Below are 16,521 nucleotides of genomic sequence, written 5' to 3'. Positions count from 1 at the left end.
TGGCAAAGTTCATGTTTGCATTGTTTTCTCCTCTGTTTAGTCTGGCATTTGTTTCAGTATCACTGCTTTGTGTTAGAATTAGCTGGGAAAAAAAAGAAGCATACTTATGCAGTACAATAGGTTTTCATAATCATTTCCAGATGGCAGATCCCATCCTTCCTTTTCTTATGATACATTGAAACTCAAAACACTGTATAGAGTGGTCTGGAGGTAAAGAAATAGGAATGAAAATCTCCTCAGGGAAAGATTGGTATGACTTACTTTTCATGAAAAATCTGCCAAAGGAAAAAAGAAACTTAAAAAATAGGATCTGAATTGGTAATCACTAAGGGAGGAATTTCTTAGTCACACTGAATGCAGAAAATGGACTAGTAAACCGTGTGATGATAAGGTCATCATCACAATCTCATGAAAATGGACTACGTCTTTTCTTCAGACCTTGCCCATTTAAAATCAGATGTATTAACATACTTGTTCAATGTAATTTTCTCTCTCTTTTAGGGAACATACTGAATTTTTTGAGGTCACAGCAAAACATTTACACAGGCTGAGTTAGCCAGGCCAGGAAGCAGCAGCTTCTGCTGTAAGATCCAGAGAGATGTGTAAGGATTCATTCACAGAATGCTGTTGTTGTTTGATTGACATCTTTCCATTACTGTCAAAGCTGCCTTACTAAGGAGTTCGTAAAAATCTCTTGCATGCAATGGAGATGCTGAGATTCCCAGCATGTGAAGAAGCAGATTAAAAAGCCATGCAATACTAGAGGCATTCAGAGTGGGGTGCCTGGGTGCAAAGCGGGACACAAGTCCCTCTTCACAGCTCTGCTTGATAAAAGCCATTTAAGAGAAGGCATCATTTCTTACTTCCAGATGTTAAAGAAATACTGTCTCTTGGCTGTTCTTATAGCTCTTGGCCTCTGACTTTTGAGCACTGATACCATAAGTGAATTTACATTGGCTGGTGTAGTGCCAAGAAATCAAACTGAAAGAGACTTTGTGACAAAGATGATTTATTTTTCCAATGCAAGTCTTCTCCATGAGCTTCAGATGATAAAATGACACGAGTTGCCATCCTACTTTTCAGAGTTTGCCAAGAATTCTTTTCCTGATGTTATGAAGATGGAACCGTATTTATTTCTACATGTGAGATTTATTTATTCCCTTTCACTTCCATCTCCCGTTCATTTATCAGTCCAGGAAAAGAGCATGTCAGTTTAAAACAAACAAAACACTTGATATGTGGGTGGCTCCAGATTCACTGCAGACCCCTACAGAAGCCTTCATTGTGAAATACCCCTGTCTGGATGTGGTGAAAGCTGAGAATTTCATGGATTCCTGCTGCCCTCCATTTGGGTGACAGTGCTGTAGTCTTTAATTGACCAGCATGATTCAGTGTATTTTGGTTTCTGTCTTGTTTCTTTTCGTGCCTCCCATATCCTCAGTAGCACTACCCTCTTCAAATATAGAAGTACCTCCCATTTAGCCTGCAGATGTATTTTACTTTGCCATCTGTGGGGATATCCAGAGAAATTAAAGGCCTCAGTGTTTAACTCTTTCATAATCTCACTTTTGCACAGGGGACATGATGCTTGATGGATAATATTACAGAAAAATAATCTCAGTTAGCAAGGCCTGATTTGGTGACTCTGCAGCTGCTTGTGAACTGGCCTTTTGCAGGGTACAGAACTACAACCCCGAAAGGAAAAATAAAAAGAAATGCAAATTCTGTACCATCTTTGGTTGTGGAGGAGATGATTTGCAACATAGACACAGTTGTCACCCAAGAAAGATTCACTGTTTCTAACTTCTGGAAAGATACTTGATAAATTTGCCGACTGTGGGTGGGCTCTTTTCTTCTTTTCCTGGCACAGATCCTGTTAAATACACAGAGGGTCAAATGCTTGTTTTGGCCTTCCTGCACGGAGCCCAGCTGGAGAGCTGTGGTGTAACAAAGCACTCCTCTCCCTGCTGCCAGTTACCTCTGCAGGAGCTCCCTAGGGGCACTTGAGACCTGCTCTGCTCTCGCTGACTTCAGCCCAGCCCTCAGCACACTGCCAAAGGGGGCTTTTCCACGCAGGCACAGAAGATCTAGTGTTGAACAGCTCTGTCTGTGCCGTAGCAGAGTTATCTTCATCTCCATGATAAACGGCACTGCTGTGTTTCGATGTTATTTCAAGTCAGGTTACTTTTGGGTATTTAAAGTAGATGAGCTCATAATTTAGTAAAAGGAAGCATTTCCTGAAAGCAGATGGGGAAAAGCTATCCAGTAGTTAGCAGTTCTTGGATGTTGCGGAGTATATACAGGGATATCAGAAAGTAAAAGGAAAAATTAAGGGACAAGAGAGGAGCACTTTTGTGAGAGACTGAGTCAACTGGGAAGATGCTGCTGAATGGTTTGGCAGGAGCTACTGTCACTGGACGAATTACCCAAGTGTAATTTGAGGGTATAGCTGGTATTTTTTGGCATTTAATGTATTACAGTTACAGCAAGGAGTGCATCTCTCTGTGAATGCACCCTGCTACCAACTGTGAATTTGCCTCAGAAGTAAGAAGCATGTATCTAAATGAGGGCATGGAGGAATTTAAGTGATACAGTAAAAAATAATTACTCATGCAGATACCAAGAGTTCTATTTTATGTTCTTATCTTGCATATGCACCTTCCTGTCTGGGTTGTGGATTTCTTTTTTAAAGAATGGCTGGCCATTGACAGTTTCCTAGTTTCTCAGTATCTACCTTTCAAATTTAAATGACATCAGGAATTAAAGAACTATCCCTAGAACATATGTGTTGCAGCTCACAGTGGTTTTAATAGCTTCCACAAGGAAAGGGGATCATCTTTTCCCAGTGCATGTATAGACACATCCAAACTGCAGTTATTATAGGCACTTTTACTCCTCAGGGTATGCCAGGATGAAGTGTGTTGATACAGGAGAATCTGAGATCTTTTGCTGCAGCAGATTGTTGTTACTTTTTTTAGCAGAAAATTTCTGAACCCCAGATTTAAAACTTTATTGATGGAAGGCAGAAGAAATATAAACATTCTCTATTAAATAAAGAATTCCCTGAAGTCTGCTGTGAATAACAATTGTGTAGGAGGAGACTATCAGAGCATGAGAGGGGTAAGTGCTTCTGAGGAAACCAGGAGGCTTTCTGGTCTGAGACTGCTCCAACAATAAATATGCAATCAGTTTAAATTATATGGCAAACTCTTAAATAGCGTCAGTGTATTTTGGCATGAGGGCTGAGTTTAAATGCATTAAGCTTTTCAGTGAGTAGTAATAATATGGCATTAGAGCATTAAGAACAGGATGAGCTTTGCCAAACCTTTGCTTTAGCTCTTTGCCTAAGGGCATGTTTAAAAGGTAATTTCAGTGTGGTTTTAACTGGCTGCAGTGCTAAACCAGGAAGGGCGAGGGGAAATCTGGCAAGGGCTCTTGAAGTTTTGTGATCTTAGATTTTTGGATTGCTGTCATAGTGGGATGCAGCTGGATTATTATGTGAGCAGAGTTTTGTTGCAGCTTGCATGGCTGTAAAGTGAAAGAAGTTTTCCAAAAAAAAAGGAGAAGAAACAAAATAATATCTGTAGTACTGGTGTGCATATGAATGAGCCAGAACCTTTGATAGAACAAAAGATAGCCTTTGTCTCAGTACCTGCTAAGGCTCCAGACTCTGTGGCTCTGCCACATGAGGCCCTCTTCAGTTTTACAAAATACCTTTTTTGTCATTAGTTGCAGGCAGGATCCCAGTGACCTCTGGATCTGATAGCAGATTAAAGCTATGATTCATCAGATGGTTAAACACATGAAATCTCTAATGAACAGAGTCAGAAAGAGACAGAAAAGGGGCTTATGAGGGGGAAGGACATCTGGCCTTCACAGCACTGTGTCTACTCGATGTTGAAGAGAAGCCGTTTCCAAGGCATTTTGTAGCCAGAGCCTAACACAGCCGTAGGCTTGAAGCTGGGATTCAGAATGGCTGGCGCTAGCCTTGGGAATACTACTCCAGAAAATTCTCAAATTAGAAAACCAAACCTCCAACTGAGAACATGTTTTGACCTTTTTTTTTCTTTTCAAGTATTCCTGTTTGAGAGCACAGAACAGGCTTTACATCAGGTTCTGCCATCAATTGTCATCTAAGGGCAATCACTCTGCTGCTGTACAAAATTTCAAACTGATGTTCTACATTTTCAAATTTAATCAGGTTCAGGTTGTGATTTGGTTTATTTCCAGAGTGAACTGTCTTGTGACCAATGCAGTTGTTGACTGCTTTTGAATCATGATATTGGTGGGTATAGTACTGCTGTCATTCAAAGTAATTTCCATGGTCTAGTCATCTCTAAACTACACTCAAAACTACAGCTTCTCCAAGAAGCATTTTCAGAAAATCAAAGTTAAGGTTTTTTTCCTGGCTCAATGAAAATACTGTAAACTTCTTAGTTAATGGTCCCACAAGGAATTTCTGCACCCAGTATTTGCAGCTGGCTGTATCACAGCTTGAACTGTTTGTACTGATTGGCAGCTTCTTTGGGTGTTGTTTTTTACCTGACTTGAATACACTACTCTAGCAAAGCTTTGAAATGTTGGAGAGGGACCTAAAAGCTACCTCAACGGTATCACATCAGGCTTCCAGCCTGCCCACGCAGCAAGGGAAGTACCAACACCTCCAGGTTTTATCCATTTGGATCGATTATTTTTAATTTAATTTAATTTAATGAAGAAATTCCATTGCAGCATTAATTTATTTATTGTAATATCCAAATTTTCATATGGACTGTTGTATTCTGAGTATTGTATTTTTCCTAGTTATTCAACAAGATGAGATATTTTTGTGTTGCCTTGAGGAATTTTCCTATGTGTGTCACCACAGAAATGGGCAGGCTTCACCTAGGGTTCCTTTAGGCAGACTAAATAAAAAGCCCAAAAACATTGGCAGAGCAGTCCTCAGAACATAGAGTCAAGAGTGTCTCATAATTTCTAAAATTATTCTGGACTCTTCCAGGATATAAAACTCTAAGAAAACATAGGCCATTTTGGAACTTCTGAGGCCATGTTGTACATAGAACTGATTTTCAGGTACCTTGGACTTTTTAGAAAAATTTCCATTATCTGAAGGTGAATTCATGTGGAATTCTTGCATTAAATACTGGATGGATATTTTTATAAAGTCTAGATTCATGCCAATTACTTTTTTTAAAACAAGCTGTTTTACCTGAGAGAGCTAAAGCCTTAGCCAATGCCTCTGCAATCAACAGATATTAGATATTTCCTTTGAATTCTAATCCTAAGAATAAAATGTCTGTGACTTTTACAGTGTTCTTCTATGGTGACATTTTGAATTACTGCTTCTGTATTGAGGAGTCCATTGAAATATGTTCCAGAGCATAAGAGAATAAATAATAAAAAAAACCCCATGGATTAAAGGATGTTGCTCTCCAAACCTTAGCTTTTTATTTCTCCACTTTGAAGTTAGTGTTTTAAAATTACTTTTTAGTGATATCTATCTATCTATCTATCTATCTATCTGTCTATCTATCTATCTATCTATCTCTCTACCATGATTGGTAAATCAAGTACGCAAACCCTTGATCTGAAAAGAGAATTCTTATATATTTCATGGCTTATTCGGTACAGCCATAAGAACATTTCATATGAGAACATATTGTTCAAAGCTGTAAAAAGAATCACATGTCGCACAAAATGACAGAATAAGGGCATTACTGCAGAATCAACATAAAGAATGAGGAGGAGAACATGCCAGAGATGATGTCCAGATACCAGAACTCTGCTGTAATGGAATTTGTTTTTATTTTTCCCTGATGAACACTGTACAGAATTTTCTTCCGTAAGATCTGGATTACATTCCTTTTTACTTTTTTTTTTTTTTTTTTTTTTTTTTTAAACACCACATCTGCAGAGACAGGATTTTTTTTGTTTGTTTGTTTGTTTTTGTTTTAGAAAAAAAGTGGGGTTTTTTTGTTGGAAAAAAAATCTAATGCCTTATGCTTCAAGGAGACTTCTGTAGCTATATATCTTTTACAACTGTGACCTCTTTGGGGCAATGTCTCATCCCCTTCAGTACTTAAGATATACTTTACACAGTGGGGCTTTGTTCATCATTGTTCATCTTTTGCTTTTTCTACATTGAGCCTTTCAATGAAATATGGAGTCTGCTTGTTTGGTGTGCTGTGCAAAGAGCTGAGACAGCCTGTTCCAAAAGAAATGTGTGAAACGAATTCCCTCTTGGAGCCTCTGAGGTTTGTTCTTTCTCACATGCTTCCATTTTATCTGAAATAAGTCGTTTGAGTCAAAGCACACAATGGTTCTTTGTGCCTGAAGAAATCGGTAGCTTTCTGGATTTTAACTTCAGTGAACAAAGATTTTTTCTTGCACCATTTTTTGTTTTGCAAATGAAGCCAAAGCAATTGTCATGTATTTCTTATAACACGTTGTAGAGCACCCACAGCTTACCCTGTAATGACCTGGAAATGATTCTGCAGGTGAAAGAACCCATCTGAAAAGTCTGAGAGTTTCATAATAATGACCAAAACAGAAATTCATGTGTTTCATAGGTATGTGGCCTATCTGTGAAAAACAGCAAATTCCAGATTTTTCATGGTATTTTTGTCTTTACAGTCAAACCATTAAAAAAAATGCTCTTTAAATCAATTCTTCTCTGGCTTTGTCCTTAACTGTTCATTGGTAATTGTGTTCCACTTTCCCTCATTTAACCCTAATTAATTGAAGGCAGTTCCTTTCTATGCTGCCTCCAGCTGTACTCTCTTCTTAGGAAGAAAAGTCCCTTTTCACAGCTTGCCACCCAGGTTTTGGCAAAAGATGAAATTGCAGCCATGACAGATTTTTGATCCTTTTGTCCTCCAGTTCTGTTTCAGCTACATGCATTCTGCTCTAGGACACTTACAGAAGTTACTGAACAGCAAGTGATGAATCAGTAAATTCAAACTTGGAATTAAAATTAGCAAGGCAACAGTTTTTGTGAGTGTGGAGATATGAAATCAAAGAGACATTAAGGAGGTTTCAGCAACACTGACTCAACCAGGTGGAACAGTGGCTGCAGCAAGCAGCCAAATTCAAGACAAGGGGCAAAGATAAGCAGTGACCTGGTGGTGATGGGTGAGCTCTGGTGAAGCTGGTTTGATGCTTGTTCACAGTCATCTGCTGTCGGAGCGATTTGACCAAATAAGGAAACAAACTCTAAAGGCAGTGATCACTGCAAGGTGTTGAAACCCTCCCTGCAAATGCCCCATTTATCTTCCTGGAGCTGCAGTGCTCCCAGTGTAGGTGCTGACAATGATGGTAAAAGGCAGAGGTGCAAGGAAGCCTTGACTTCTGTGCAGCATTGCTCTGCTCTGCTTTATCCTCATGCCATTTCCAATGCTAGTGAGACCAATTCCCCTTCTGAAGATGTTGGCAGAATTTTTTTCCTCCAATTTTTCCAATTTGGATCTTCTCTGAAGACAAAAGGCATAACTTCTGGAGGAAGGAAGAGAGAGAAATGAAAACACATTTGGAAAATCCTTCACAATATTCATGAAGTTCTTCTAAAGAGAAGACAAAGTGATGAAAGACAAAAGGGTGAGAACCTGGTGTGGACTTGACATGAGCAGTGCTCAGATGTATTCCTGGGAGGGATGTCCAGGTGGATATTGAAGCACTGCATGAAATAATGGATATCTGCAACTGATTTGTTATCTAGCATGCAGGATTGAGCTTTATTCCACTCAGTGATGTATGGGTAAGGACACCTATGGAGTGGAAAAATTTGAAACAGGAGAGGTTCCAGAGCATTCTTTCAGATACTTTTTGCCTATTACCAATTCCCCAGAAATTGTTTCCTGTGTTTACTTTGTTTTTAAATGCATAGAAATAACGATTAGGTTTCCAGACCTCCATTTTGGCAGTTCAGAGAGAGGAAGAAGGTATATAAGGTTAAAAGAGTAAACTCTGAATCTGCTCTTTAGAGCTTCTCAAGTGCCAAGCAAAACACAATGACATGAACTGATAAGAGGGCGTGAATGAAGTAGGAATGCTGGCACTCAAATCTGGGCTATCTGTCCCATTAATATTAGAGGAAGTTGTCCTAACTGGGGATATCAGTGTGTCCCACTTATATCAAAATGGCAGATGCAGAGTTTGGAGACTTTAATCTAAAGCAATATACTAATATTCTTACAGGAGAAACATAAAGCAGCTTAGGAAGGTCATTGTGTATGCAGTTGGTGCAGCTTTTTAAAGAAACTTAGTTTTCTGATACAGTTAATATGATATAACCCTGTAGAGAGTGGGAAGGAACTAAATCCCTCCATGTGTAATCCAGGAGATCTTGTTCCTGGTGACATTACTGTCCCTGACCTAAGACCTGCCGTGACAGTAGAAGGGCAGGGTGGTGAAGATCTAATAGAAAAAGCACAGTTTGAACAGAGATAGTCTACAGAACTGAGATTTTCAAGGCATGAAGCTTTTCCATTCTTCATCAACCCAACTGGGCACAGGACACGTGCAGCGCTTTGTCCAAGAAGTTCTGAGACACAGAAGTGGCTTTTATGTTAGTTCCAATTGTGTTGGCAGTACATGGTGTTTATGAGCAACAAGATTGCTGTAGGACAAGAAATGTTTTTAATGAAAGTATTTAGTCCCTGAAGCAATTGTTTTGTGATTGCCTGGCAAGAACATCTCTGCCCCAGAGCTTTCCACTGGAAGGCAGAAACAATTCTGATGTGAGTGGTAAATATCCTACTGTAAAAGACTTGACTTTTGCTCAGTTTTTAGGGATCCTGTGCTTTCAAAGTAAGCAATGTGTCTTTAATAATGTTATGACACACAGAAGAACTGGGAACAAAATCATCTTTATTTTCTGGCGGTAGTAATGTGACATGGGCTGAGGTTACAGCCAGTAACACTTTATCCAGTGGCTCTTATGGTTATTGTTATAAAGTTTTATCCTTGCTATCATCAGGATGGTGCTGAATTAATTTTTTCCTATTTTCACAGTGTTGCAGCCAACAAGGCCCCTATAATTCTGCCAGACACACTGGAATTGTATTGTGTGGTTTAAGGCAGATTTTGTGAGAACCTTTAGCCCACATAGAAAATTTTGCTTAGATTTATTCCACTGGTATTCTAAACCAATAACACAGTTCAAAAAAATAGACTATACAGCTGCATGTTTGCAAACTGAGCATAATGCTTTGTGTTTACAAAGTATTCAAAAAAATCCTATCATTTTACTGAGGCTATATTTACAGGCCACCAGGCACTTTCCTCTCTCCTGAGAGTTTGGAGGTAGTCTTTAAATGATCCTTAGCTTTACAAGGCTTAAAAATAAATTTGGAGCTGACACAGGCAGATTCCTGGCAGGGTTTTTCTTCGCTCTGCCCTACGTAACTATGAGTGCAAACCAGGGCCAACGTTTTTGGCTGTGAAAAAGAGAGATTATGAAAACAGCATCACAATGTTTTGTTCAGGGTGTGTGGCCATGGTCAAGTTAAAAGAATAGCACCAGTATTATTATAATAAGCTGTCTATACAAAGAATTTGCTGAAGTGAAATGGTAATTTTTTAAGAGTTAACATTTGCAGTAGGACTGGCCCATACGTTCAAGAATAATTGTGGCACTAGATGAGAAAATGGAGGATCAAGCCCTGTTAATGATTTCTGAATGTTACAGTCAAATTCCCATCTCTGTGTAGGAACTTGCTCTGACAGAAGAGAGCAAGGCAGGATCTCTCCTTTTGCAGTTCCAGGTAACACCAGAGCAGCTGCTGAAGGCCATTTTCCAGCCTACAGATGTCCGAACCTGTGTCCAACAGGATCCGGAAAGGACATCCTTGCAGCCACATGCCTCAAAGGACATAACAGTCCTCTTCCTCACAGGTCTGCTGTGTGCTAAGGTGTGTGATAAGGTGTGCTAAGTTGCACCGTTACTGAAAACAGCAAGAAAATGACTGGGAAAAGAAAGGTCCATGTTGATCCAGAAGAATGGCAGCAGCTCATGTTTCTCCAGGGCCTTCTTCAAACATTGGCATTTTGAGTAAACAATTTGTTCTTCCAAAATTAATCCAATCCTATAAACAATCAGTATCCAAATCTGGTGGATAACTCTTATTCTACAACACAGGGGAAATAAGTAACACGGGAAAGAAGACAAATTGGGTAAAAAAATTTACCATAATAGTACTGTTCAGGGAGAATCAATAACTGAAACATGGTCCAAAAAAATCCTATACTGATTAGTAGTGAAAAACAGAGTTTATTTTCTATCACAGTGATATCCTGCAACCAGAAACTCTGTTTCCTGATGTGGCAATTAATTACAGTGGAATAAAAGTTGCACATACATCTGAAGAGTTCTCTCAGTGGTTTTCATAGAATTATTTTCTAGTGTGAGTAAAAAAAAATCAAGGTGGTCTCATCCTGTCCAAATATTTTTTGTCCTGTTTGAAACTGCGTTTTCATTCTTCTTGGAAACATGTCAATTTTATTCAATATGAATTCTTACTTCCTACCATAATACCTTCTGGCACTAAAACTTTATTTTACTGAATTATTAATAAGGTTGAATGTTCCAGTTTTTCCAAATAGCAAAAGGCAATACACAAATTTTCTTCAAGTTGCACAGGATCACATGGTAAGTAATTTCTGCAGAGACTTCTCTGGCTGCTGCTAGACTATCATGGAAGCTAGCTAATGTTGATTAGATACTTTTCACCTGCCTGCCTGAGGACAGACATACCAACACTTTCCTAGAACCAATAATATTTAGATATCTGACAGATGGAAATGTTTTGAAGAAGTTTTACCGATATCAGGCATTGAGTCCCCTTGGACTTTTGTTGCAGCTCCAAAATGCTGCTGTTGCAGAAACACAGCAAGAAGCAGCACGCCAGGCTGAGAGCAACGATGGGAAGCAGCAGTGCTCCTGGGCACTTGGAGGCAGAGAGGAAATGAGGGAATGGTGGGCAGTTGGAGGTCTGGACATGCTGACTCGAGCCCAGAGTGATTTTCTCTTTCCCAGGACTGTCCTCTGCTTCCTTCAGCAATGGCAGATTTCAGCAAGACACTGCACAAAACCCATCCTTGGATAAGGTTAACTTTTCTCATTGTTACCTATAGCAGTAAAGCTGTAGAAAAATCTTGTGGTAAAAAAGTTGTGAGATCCCACTCCTGAAGGAGTGTACCAAATATGCCCCAGTTCATGGAACAGCCACAGGGACCCTGGTGGGACAAATGGTAATTGTTTGGCCACATGCTTGGGAAAAAAAAACCAGATTAAAACATTGTTACTTTTAAAATCAACCAAGAATTTACATCTCGTTCAAATTAAGCCAAAACTCTTTGAAACACAGAAAAGCCAAAATATGTTTTTCTACAATATCCCATGTTTTCTTATTTGAAGGCAATGTTTCAGTTAGCATAACTGTACTTGGTACTTGTACTGATAGGAGCCAACTGCTAAGAATCTGTAAGAATTGACAACAACTGGAGAGCAAACTGGGAGAGGAAGAAGAGGACACTGCTTCCTCAACATTTTTAATGAAGTGCAGTAAATTTAGAGCTGCAAATGCATGTAGAGACTTGTTATTCAAAAGCCTACATTGATTAGTTAATGGGAAAATCAAAATTTATTTAGAGAAAATTATTCTGTGCGACCATTTAGGTCCTGGTTTATTCAGACAACTCAAGATGGTTTTGGCACCTGCAGGTGTTCTTGACACAGAAGGACCCTGGCTGGGTTCATACCTCCCACTGCCCTCCCAGCAAATGTCTTTTATGGAAGCAGCAATACCTTCGAGGGAGTTTCATGGTCTGAGGAGCAGTCAATGAATGCTCCAAGATAAGTGTGTGTGAATTGAATAGTGGTGCCCCCTTCAAAGTAATCACAGTGCCATGAGCAATGAATATCCTGAGGTATAAATTAATTCAAGATTGTTTTGCAAATCAGTGTGGTGTCCTTCACATGGTTATATACACCAGCAGCAGTTGCTCTAGCTGCTAAAAACTTGTGTTTTGTTTTACACTCAGATCTTCTGGACAAAAAAGAAGTCATTTACCCCCTCTCTCAATGATATTGGTTTTGCAGACTTTAATTACGGAAGAGCCCTCTTGGAATAGGTTTTCAACCTCACAGAGGCTGCAACATGACAAAGGAGCTGCATTCATCACCTTGGGGATGTCACCCCTATGTCTGGTCTGGTGAAGGCGTCCCTTTGAGTGGTCCCTGCTGCTTGGCTGGAAAAGGACTGCACCACATCTGTGGCTTCTCCTATGTTCTTGTGTGCAAGTGGTAGAAAACACAAAGTTTCCAAAATGACCTCTAGAACTGTCAGATTGAGCAACTATCCCTCAATCAGGAAACAGTTCATTTGTGTGCTTGTTGCTTTCGGTGTCTGTGTTGGTTTGTGCTTCAAGGGGTTGAGTCCACTTCCCAAAGAAGCAGAGGAGGGATTAACCCACTTTTAACTGCTTCAGTGTAATGGGTACAACTGGGAGTATTAACAAAAGGAAAGCGAGAAGGAAAGGAAACCCCAGGAAAATACTATAACAAACTGCTCACTCCCCTCTACGTGGACTGTTAGTGTAAGCACAGCCTAAAAAAGCTCACCAAGCCACATTTTCAAAAGGAAGCAATGAAGTTATTCTATTAACATTCAGAACATATCAAAAGAACTTTTCCTGCATTTTCATGAGGGTTTGTTTTTTAAAGGAAATATTAATGAAATGTATTGCAAACATAAGACCTGCTTCTGCTTAAACTTTTTCTGTGAGCATGGATGTGTTCCAACACAGTTAAAGTAAATGGGAGGAGTATCACAGTGACAGGACGGGTCTGGACCCACAGGAAAATCTAGCAAATGCTGGCAAGCTGACAGGGGAGCTGTGCTTAATAAGGTCGTTTGTAACCACTCCATGATGTGGGCAGCTGTGCAGTAGCTCTGTTGCAGAATCAGATCTATAAACCAGACATTATAAATATAGTGTACTGTTAGGCCACTGCTGGGAGAAGAGGGTTTTGAACTTTTTGTATTTGCTAATTTATAACACTTAAAATGGCTGTGCATTATTTCCCCAAACTATAAAATTGTGAATTATATTATTTTAGAGTTATTATCAAATTTATGTAGAGGTATTATCTTTTTTCCTGTGGTTCTTATGGTTTCTTATCATAGCCATTTAGAAGATGTACTTTTGTGCCTGCCTTTCCAGAGTGTTACTTAGACTTAGTTTTCAACGGGTTTTTTTGCTAATTAGAGATGCAGGTACAAATTAGGGTGTATGGGCTCTGTCCAATGCTTTTGAGCTCAAGCATGAGACTCTGACTTCAGGGGATGTTAAATGAGTTGCTTTGGCCAAATGCTGAAATGTCAGCATTTGGCCACTTTTCTTGTGAAGTGTTGAAATGAAGAAATCAGTCCCAGATCAGATCCAGTTCTCCTGACTGTTTTTCATCCTTGGCTAAGCCTTTGAACAGCTTCTGTTGAACATACAAGGTTTGCTACCATCTCCAACATGGACAGAGTTGGCTAATTTCTGAGTAGTTGTAGTATGAACAGTCAGGAAAATTAAATTCAGAAGCGAATATTCTTCTTGTGTTGACAGTCTGCTTACAATAACACAACCTTGTGTGAAGAAGTGGTGTTCTATAAAAGTAAGCACATACACTATGATCTGTGGTTGGCAACATTTAATAAATGCTGTGGTTCAGGCAAGGAACATATGTTTTGTGTGAAAGATTTTCCTTTAGTTCTAAACTAAATGATGCTATTTCTTGTGGACTTTCAATAAGAAATCCCTGCACGGTTAAAACTTTCTACTGTTTGCTATCTTTTCCCCCCTCCATTTTTCCTGAAGAATGAGCTTCAGAGTGCCTAATTCTCACTTCCAGACAAATTAAAAAAGGAAAAAAAATCCCTTTTATTTACAGATGTTTTGTAGCCCAACAAGTATTCATACACTAGAATCATCGGCTCAGAGAATTTGGAAATTTGACCAAAATATCTGCTAAGAGGTGAGCAACAGTAATCAAGTAGCACATTATCTGAAAAAGTAAATTATATGTCCAGCCAGACCAACTATGTTAAAATGAGTGGCAGGAGAAAATGTCAAGATTTTTTTTTCTCTATGACTTCCATCGGTATGTGTTGATTTTTTTTGGCACTGCCCCAGGCCCCAAGTGTATGCAGTTGAACAAAGGGAAAAGGCAGCAGATTTTATTGACTCATAATATGGCTTGCTGTAGTGTTCTGAGGGAAAACAAAAGGCTTATGTTAGCTATAAGGTACTGTAATATATATTTAACTGGTATAAATTATAAGGTTGTCTCTCCTCAAAAGTATAACATATAGGGTTGTTTCAGAGAGAGTCTGAAGTGAAAAAAATGATCAAAGTACTGTCCAAAGTAGACAAATTCATCAAACCAACCCAGTTATTAAAAGAACACAAACTTGTGTATGAATTATTTGTTCCTGCTCAGTTTGAACAAAGGCTGCTAACCATTCACAGTCTGAGATGAAGGGTGATTTTGTACTGCAGACAAGCACCACGGCACGTGATGGATTGCAGAATGGATCAGGTAACTTGACTCAGTTTTTCTCCTTGGTGCTGTTTCCAGCCTAGCTTCCTAAGGCTAGGAAGCATCATTTTCTATAAAAGTTGGGTTCCTTTTGATTTAATATACTGTGAGATTAGTATAGGTACAGATAACTTCCAGAAATCTCCCTCTCTCTCTTCTGTCCTGAAACTTATCTCTTGATGTTCTTGAGCACCAGCAGAGCTCAATACAACGTATGCACTGAACAGTCACGGTGCATGATAAGGTTTGTGCATGGACAGGTCACTGTGTCAGAGCTATCTTTGACATTGATCAAAATAGAAAAATCATCTGTTAAAGGGAAGTTGCAGCATCACTTCTGGGTCTCTACAGTGCCTTCAGAAGGAGGCGAGGCAGCAAAGGCTGAAGACTGGAGTGAAGCTACAGTGTAGCAAAAGGGATCTTGGTTTGTCAGAGACCCGCTGCATGGGGACAACAGTGGTTAGTTACTCTGGGACAGACAAAGGGCAACTGACTCCATGAGACTGGACAGAAGCCTTAGGTTGTGTAATGATGACTCTGGTGTACCAACATCTTAGATCCTTTAGAACCATCCTGAAACCTATGTTCCCTCTTCCAAGCACCAAGATAATAGTACTTCTTAAGAAAAACTGTAATTTGTCCCATGCACTAATAATTTTTGGACTGGAATTGATATGTAACCAAAGTAAAAGTGGCGCAAACATAATCAGTTGAATTAAAATCCTGAAGTTGTACACATGGCATGAAGTGCTGTAGAATTTGCCAAGCTATCTAAAATTTAACTTAAATGGTTAGCTTAAATACTAAATGGTATACTAAACTACCATCTAAATGGTAGATTAAATAGCATAATGTAGGTTATGAATACCTAGGGTGAAATTTTGGCTCAATGAAAAGAATGGGAATTCTGCCATTGATCTCAACAAGACTAGAATTTCCCTCTCTTTAGACTCCCTCCATTTCTTCTCATTTTATTAGCCATTCTGCTTTCTGATTGCATGCATTTTTATTTTACATGGAGAGGTTGCAAAAAGTCAGAATATAATATTTCACAATTGGCAAGACAACCTCCATCCTGCAACTGTAGTTGTAGTTGCCTGAGGGGAAGCAGCGAGTGGCTCAGGGCCAAGACACTGCAGTATTGAGGAGGGGTTTCAAGGGAAGCAGAGCAGCCATGGAGCAGAGAAGGAAAGGGGCCCCTGCCTTGCATTCTTCTATGTGAGAGCCAAGAAGAAGCTGCAGCCATCTGTACTCCTAGATGCTTCCTTTATGTAATCTGCAATGTAAAACTGGCTGTAAAACAGGGGTCACTCAGGTTTTTTTTTCCCCCAGACGTTATCCGGCATGGGCTCCCACTGTTTGAATCTTTCTCCAGCCCACTCATTGCATGTGTCGACTACAGAGCTAGAGAGCCACTCCTAAAGCTGAGAGTGAGATGATCTGTGCGCCTTCTGCTGCCATCTTTTACAAGGGGTGTTCCATGCACAGTGTGCGATGCTTTGTTGGCGACTGGTGAAACACCGAGCTAATAGCTGCACAAAAAACTACTTCTCTGGACAAAGCCCAACCTTCCAACTTACTGGAGCAATCTCTTCCGTCAGCAAATCTTCCAACCTAATTATCTTTACTTCATTGTAGGGAAAAGAAGAAATCTTGTGAAAAATATACTAGGTATGTTCATGGCTCATGTTCCTCTGCTAGCTTTAGTTAACTATTTCAAGGAAACTTTCTCTGAAGACAGAAGGCTTTCAGGGGGCAGGCCAGCCCCTCAAAGGCAGTGCCTGGAATGCTTTGTGTGCCCCTTTGCTCACCTAGTTCTGTTCCCAACAAAGCTGCAGTCCTCAGTGGCATTGCACTGGATCGTGTTATATTTGCCATCCTTCTGGAATGCTTTTTTTCTCTATACTTTATTCAAATTTTGGTCATATATTATC

General features: G+C 39.6%; 1 long non-coding RNA gene across 3 annotated transcripts; it reads left to right on the top strand.

Annotated features, from left to right (window-relative positions):
* The first annotated feature begins 7,264 nt into the window (after positions 1-7,264).
* LOC136287632 (uncharacterized) lies at positions 7,265-13,751 on the top strand. Of its 3 annotated transcripts, none has more exons than XR_010720219.1 (4): positions 7,265-7,593; positions 9,756-9,908; positions 11,033-11,103; positions 12,098-13,751. It is a non-coding gene; the product is annotated as an uncharacterized lncRNA (long non-coding RNA). The 3 variants fall into 3 exon arrangements; XR_010720220.1 differs by having other exon boundaries at positions 7,265-8,735; XR_010720221.1 differs by lacking the exon at positions 11,033-11,103.
* Positions 13,752-16,521: the final 2,770 nt, after the last annotated feature.

The sequence above is a fragment of the Chamaea fasciata genome, unplaced genomic scaffold (assembly GCF_029207755.1).
Source record: "Chamaea fasciata isolate MVZ Bird 193981 ecotype frontalis unplaced genomic scaffold, bChaFas1.0.hap1 SCAF_3, whole genome shotgun sequence".
In the NCBI taxonomy this organism is placed as follows: domain Eukaryota; kingdom Metazoa; phylum Chordata; class Aves; order Passeriformes; family Sylviidae; genus Chamaea; species Chamaea fasciata.
This window is presented reverse-complemented; position numbering and strand designations above follow the sequence as displayed.